At 42.6% G+C, this 6,099-nt stretch overlaps 1 long non-coding RNA gene across 1 annotated transcript in view; it reads left to right on the top strand.

Moving 5' to 3' along the window:
* The window catches only part of LOC106723906, an 8,950-nt gene extending 3,155 nt beyond the window's left edge, over nt 1–5,795 (top strand). Inside the window, exons 2-3 of the long non-coding RNA XR_001359647.1 lie at nt 3,249–3,396; nt 5,782–5,795. This is a non-coding gene — a long non-coding RNA (uncharacterized LOC106723906). The remainder of the gene's footprint in view (nt 1–3,248; nt 3,397–5,781) is intronic.
* The last annotated feature ends 304 nt before the right edge of the window (nt 5,796–6,099 follow it).

Raw genomic sequence — 6,099 nt, 5'->3', positions numbered from 1 at the left:
GAAATTCTGTTTCTTTGTTATGGGGTGGGGCCACAACATTAGTAACAAAGAAACAGAATTTCCGGAGGATGAGGCCCAGAAATCAGGATTTTAAAAAGATCCCCAGGTGATTCTAATGTGCAGCCAAGGTTGAGAACCACTGTCTTAGAGTAAGGACTGTGGTCTTCCTTTTGGCTCTGTGGTGCCTGGCAGAGTGCTGGGCCTACAAGAAGGGAGTTCATTTTTTATTGAGTCTGTAAATTGCAGATACACATCTAAAACACAGGTCACCTTGCAAAATCTGCATTCCCCACTGTGTTTAGAATAAAGTACAGATTCCTGAACATGGAATTTTAAAAAAAAGAAAAGTTAACACAACAACAAATAATAAAACCTCTCCGTCTACAGTTTCCAAACTACACGTCCAGGCTCTGAAAAAGCACTAAGTTATCAGAACTCCTACAGCTCCATCGGTTGGAAATAGCCCTTCCAGCTTCCCTGCCCCTGGAAGGCCTTCAGATGCAGCCTTCTGCGTGCAGCCCTCCCTGATCTCACAAGAAACAGCTAAGACAGCTTTTCTTCTGCGTACCCATACCATGTCATTTTTGCCCAGTTTGGCCAACATTTCATTGAAACTTGTCCTGTATTTCATTGTTGACACTCCCTTCTGGATTACCAACTCCCGTTGAATCATCTTTGTGTCCAGTTGGTGCCTAACGTGGGATAGGCCGCCTTTCACAAACACGCGCTCTGCTCAGAGTCATTCCCATCTGATAGGCTTCAGCAGCAGCTCTAATGCTTTTTGGCAACAGCTTGCTTGCAGAGGAGCTAAAAGCGGGAGGGCTAAGAGGCAATGTGCCTGTTCCTTCCTTTTCCCCACCCCCCTGCCCGGGGTGGAGTTCTCAGGTCTCTGTCTCTGGATGCTTAGCTGGCCTTCTTTAGCAACCCAACCTCATTTTGCTGGAGAGTATGAAATAGAAATCATTCCCAACTCAAATGCACACATCGCATCAGAGGCAGGCCAGGGCCCCTGTGTCTTATGAATCAGCAGGCATTAAACCAAGCTCATCTCTAAAGCCCACAAAGCAGCAAACTCATTATCGCAGTGCAGGGGATAATGAGTATTAGGCCAAGGACAGAGCAGCCTGGGCTGTGGCAGGGACTGCTCTTTTCAGGGATGGTGCAGTGAGCCATTTCCCTTTAATTGCTCCTGACTTACATACTACTCACTGACAGTGTGAACCAGAGACACCCACTTGACATCATTAGTCGTGTGGGCCAGATGTCAGCCACTAGGTGTTTCTAACTTCCCCAGCTTGCCGAGCTCATCTGGCTCTTTATGCTTTAGTAAAAAGTGCCTCAAATCTCTATCCCTCATAAGTAGGCCAGATACTTTCCCAATAGCTCTGAGAATTCTTGCCGGCACGTACGGAAGGGCCTGTATTCCCTCTGCCACCGGTCTCTGCTTCCACTGCTTTCTTGGTCTCCACTTTGTGTTCTGCTTCCTGCATGCCCTGTGCCACCTTTCACGGCTGTGTGCATGCTGCAGACTCTCCTAAAGACTGGGGCAATGGAGTGTGTGTGTGTGTGTGTGTGTGTGTGTGTGTGTGGTATGGTGTGTCCTGGGGCTCTTATAACTAAGTAACACAGAGCGGCTTGAAGAACAGAAGTTTATGTTCCCACAGTTCTAGAAGCTAGAAGTCTGAGATCAAGGTGTTGGTGGGCTGTGCTTCCTTGGAAGGCACCGAGACAGGACCTGTTCCAGGCCTTTCTCCTGGCTTCTGCTAGTTTCTTGGCTTGCGGCAGCATAGCTCCATTCTTTACACAGCGTTCTCTCTCTCTCTGAGTGTGTCTGTGTCCAAATTTCCTCTTTTTATAAGGACATTGTAATATTGGATTTGGGGCCCATCCTTCTCCAGTATGACCTCGTCTTAATTACAACTGCAACAGCCCTTTTTTTCCAAATAAGGCCACATTCTGAAGTATGGGGGGGTATTGGGACATCAACATATGTATTGGGGGTGGGGGGAAGGTTGCAGGTCAGACCATAACAAGTGGGTATGTGTGTTAGTGTTAGGGACGTCACATTAAAGCATAGAAGGGCAAAAGACTTGCAACGTAATATTTAAGCATCTCATTTCAAAGTCCCTCAGCCATTCCATCCCCAGGAGAACTTCCTGGGTTTGTCTCTTCCCCAGCCTCCAGCCATGTTGTTGAACCCCTGTCCCTCTTCCTTACCTCTCCCTAACTCCTCCCAGTTCCTTCAGTGACAACTCCAACTATTACTGCGCATTTCCAAAGCAAAACAGTTTAGCTATTTCCCTTTCTCCACAAACCATCCAGACTTGGCCGTGAGAGCCATTCTAATAACTAAAACATCCTTTTAAGATATTTCTATCAAAGACAGTCTCTGCCTGAGGAGGAATTCTGTGATTAGCTCTGATAGAAACAATTTGTTTTCTCCTTTATCAGCAAATAAAATGAAATTATTGCCCTAGCCGGTTTGGCTCAGTGGGTAGAGTGTCGGCCTGCGGACTGAAGGGTCCTGGGTTTGATTCCAGTCAAGGGCACATGGCAGGATTGCGGGGCTTGATCCCCGGTTGGGGGTGTACAGAAGGCAGCCAATCAGTAATTCTCTCTCATCATTGAGGTTAGTATTTCTCTCCCTTCCTCTCTGAAATCAATAAAAATATTTTTTAAAATAAATAAGTAAAATAAAATGAAATTATTTATTGGTCTAAATATTTTAGGAAACTAACTTCCATTTATTTCTAGGGGCATTAAAAAAAATAATGCCTCCTGCACCAATGAGAAAAATAACAGAAATGATAGTGAGCATAGGTTGTGCCTTATAGACCAGGGATGGACAACTTATTACATCACCTTTCCTGGGCGACATACACATATATATGGCACTCTTTCCTTCTGGCAAGGCCATGGCTTCAGAACCCTTCTCTACAGAGTTGATTCAAGTTGTCACTATGAGTCTGATAGAGTTGACATGAGAGATGAAGCTAATTGGCCACCAGTGATCCAGACATTCTCTGGAGGGAGTTTTATGCCAATGGCGATTACTTCTATTTCTGTTCATTAACAGTTGCCAGTTTGGGAAACATGAATAGAGGGTACAGGATATAATTTTTGTATTAATCAGCACAAACTGGGTTGAGCTGTGGTAACAAAAGACCCCCTCCTGTTGGCATTTCTTGCTAATGCTATGCGTCCTTTAAGGATCAGCTGAAGCTCTGCTCTGTGTCACCTTTACCCAGGGAGTCAGGCTGACAGAGCAGCCTGTAGAACATTGCTGGTCTACAAGGAGACAGGTCACGGTGAACCAGGCAGTGGCTCTTGGAGCTTCTGCTTGTAACTCATGTCTCTTCCACTCACATTTCATTGGCCAAGACTAATGTCAAGGAGGTGGGCAAGTATAATCCTCCTTCAGGGATGGGCAGCAAAAACATGAATTCAGCTTACATCAGATACCTACTTTTTTATTGTTCTTAAATGTGTCAGAAATGAAGTGAAAGAAAATGGAGACCTTTTCTATTTATACGTTGTAATGGCTATTTTTTTTAATTCTTTTTACTGTATATGGTAGAAATCTTATTATGGAGTTTAAAGAATAGAAATACACATTTGATGTGATTAACATCAGGACCTTTATTATATTCAAAGTGTTTCTGCAGCTGGAATGTAATTGGTTTTAAGAGAGGCTGCTTACTGTTCAAACGAGGTTTATTAATGCAGACGAAGATAATAATCTTAGTGGTTCAATCTGGACTCTACCCAACACAATAGTGTTGTCTTTTATTCACCTTTATAGCAGAATGAGGTAAGCCTAACAGTATTAACTTCATGAACCATACCCCCTTTAACCTTTAAAAATATGTTCTACTCTTATACATGCTTTTAATAGAAAAATAACCTTTTCATATTGAAATACATGAAAGCAGATATAGAAGTAATGATCACACGCTGTGATAATTATTCACTTCATCCTGTTAATGTAAGAGTTTCAGCATGTGACAAAGCAGAGATGCTAAAAGATGTTTGGAAGAACACTAGTTTAGAAGAATGTTAATAGATGTTCCACTGAAAAGGCTTAGTAATTCCAGGATTCAGAAAGTGCTCTGTTAAACACAGTACAGGCCTCTGTGATACAAGATGTTTCAGAATCTTAATGATGCATTATTAGTGCACGAGCCATTTATCTGGTAATATTCTTCAGAACACATTTTGGGAAATGCTGACTCACAGCTTTCAACTGGTCCCATTACAACTTTCTTTGTTTCTTCTTCCTTTTGCTTTCCAAGAGTCTCTCTCTCTCTCTCTCTCCTCAATCCCTTCCCACCAGCTCCCGCAATCACTTTCCAACCTCACGTCAACGCCCATCCTCTGAGCCTTCTGTTTACTTCTCATCAATCAACCCTCTGCTGTTTTTTACTTCCTCATTTATCCACCTCAGACTGAATGATTCATCATTTTAATAACATGCTTGGCCAATTATATAACCCCCCTTAGGTCTTAGTTGTACCTAGCTGGCAAAATCCAACTTTGGATGGATCCAACTTTCTGCTTCCTCTGAGCCCTTCTGGAGAAAGGCATGTGCTCATGAACTTCAAAGAGACCCTTACTATCTGACATTCCTTAACACCTGACATTTCCTGTCCAGCTCATTTCTGACTCTCCCACTCCCTGCGATACTATTTCAGACCCTTTCTAAGTCTTGGATTCTGCAACCAGCTCTCTGCACTCGCACTGCATGCCCCACTCAGCTCGCTCCCTTACAGAGTACTGGTGTGCCTGGTGCTCCCAGTCCTACAATCTCCTGTAAGCTGCTCCCATTCCAGCCTCCTTTCCCCCCATTGGGCTGGTGTCTCTCTTCCAAGGACAACCCCTACTTTCTAAGGACCTTGCACTATAGACTATTCTTTATTTTTCTTATATGGAGTCAACCTTACTTTTCAACTGGTCTTTCTCATCAACCATGAGCTTTTACATGTGCTTCAATCTTTCCCATTATAACAAGGAAGGAGCAAAGGCAGGCAGAAAGGAAAGAAGAAAGGAGGGAGAGAAAAACGCTCCCGTGGCATTACAGTCTGTTCCAACCAGTGCTGCCTGTTCATGGCCAAGGCCCACTGTTTCCATTTCCTCTTCTCCCACTCTTTCTTCAGTCTGCTCCCATTTATATATATACTTTTTCTAATTTAAATTGAGATTTAACATACATATGGTCATGTGTAACTCAATGAAGTTTTACATATTTATACACCCCATGTGGATACCACTCAGATCAAGATAGAGAGCATTTTCAGGAACAAAAAGTACAAATATCCTCAATGTTTCATAACTTGATATCATCACATAACAATAAATCCCAAAGATCACTCCATAGCAGTATATTGGGACCTTCCTTATTTCCTTTCAACTGAGTAGTGCTTCACTTTGTAGAGCTGTACCTTCATTTATCAGTATTCTGCTGATGGATACTTAGATCGATTCCAATCTTTTGCTATTACAAATAGTGCTTCAACAAAGTGTATAGTACAGATATCATTTTGTATTTCTGCCAATGTATGTGTAGTACAGATTCTTAGAAGTGGGATGGATTGCTGGGCCAAAGGTTAAGTGCATTTGTTGTTTGGCTACATATTGTCAAATTCCTTTCTATATAGGTTGTACAATTTGCATTCCCACCAGCACTGTATATGAGTACCTGTTTACCCACAGATGTGCCAATATAAGTTAATGAACTTTTGAATTTTATATGCATATCTTTTTCCTCTTTTTATTTTCTTGCAGCTTAATTGAGATATAATTGACATGCAATACGGTGCACACAATTTGATGAGTTTTGCCATATGTATACAACTATGTAACCATCTCTACAATCAAGATAATGAATATATCCCTCTGACCCCAAAGTGTCCTCGTGCTCCCTAACTAACCTAACTTTCTCTCTCCAATCCCATCTCCAAACATGAACGGTTTCAACAATTATACTTTCTTGGGGTATCAGGAGATACCCAGCATGAGGGAGTAAATTAAGAGGAAAGACCCGGCCGGTGTGGCTCAGTGGTTGAGCATTGACCCATGAACCAGTCACAGTTCCCTTCCAGG

Source organism: Myotis brandtii, unplaced genomic scaffold, assembly GCF_000412655.1.
Source record: "Myotis brandtii unplaced genomic scaffold, ASM41265v1 scaffold675, whole genome shotgun sequence".
Classification (NCBI taxonomy): Eukaryota; Metazoa; Chordata; class Mammalia; order Chiroptera; family Vespertilionidae; genus Myotis; species Myotis brandtii.
This window is presented reverse-complemented; position numbering and strand designations above follow the sequence as displayed.